The following is a 748-nucleotide window of genomic DNA, read 5'->3' on the forward strand; positions in this document are numbered from 1 at the left end:
TTCTCCAACACAGCAGTTCAAAAGCATCAATTCTTCGGTGCTCAGCTTTATGGTCCAGCCCTTACAGTTTGCTCAAACTCATGTCCATTGAGTCAGTAGTGTTATCCAACTATCTCATACTCTGTTGCCCTCTTCTTCTCCTACCCTCAATCTTTCCCAGCATCAGTGTCTTTTCCAATGAGCTGGCTCTTCGCATCAGGTGGCCAAAGTATTGGAGTTTCAGCATGAGTCCTTCCAACGAATATTCAGGTTTAATTTCCTTTAGGATTGACATATAGATATATAGAAATAAGAAAGTTGCTTAAAAGAAAAGCTTTTCTGTGAAATATGCTTAAAATGATGAACTGAATAGGTAGCTCTTTTTCATAGAACACCATTTTTTCCCGAAAGACCAACTTACAGACAAACTGTGAGTTTGTTATTCACATTTGGGCATTTGATTGACAATCTCTCAAAAATGAAAAGCAAGTGAGCCTATCACAACAAGGAAAACAATAGATAGTTTAGTTGCCAGCAAAGGTTTCTTCACCACTGGTAATTGAACAGCATTCTTCTACTTGACTTTTCTGATGAAATTGGTGAAATTATTAACCAGTGTGTTTTTTTTCACATTATGTAATAAAATCTGTCACATCTGGAAAATCTGTTTAACTCAATAAATCAATCTTATGCAAATGACTACAAATGATAAAAAAAAATCATGAATTTTTTAAGAAGCACAAGATTGAGCAATTGATTTTAATATAAT

Source organism: Budorcas taxicolor, chromosome 5, assembly GCF_023091745.1.
Source record: "Budorcas taxicolor isolate Tak-1 chromosome 5, Takin1.1, whole genome shotgun sequence".
NCBI lineage: Eukaryota > Metazoa > Chordata > Mammalia > Artiodactyla > Bovidae > Budorcas > Budorcas taxicolor.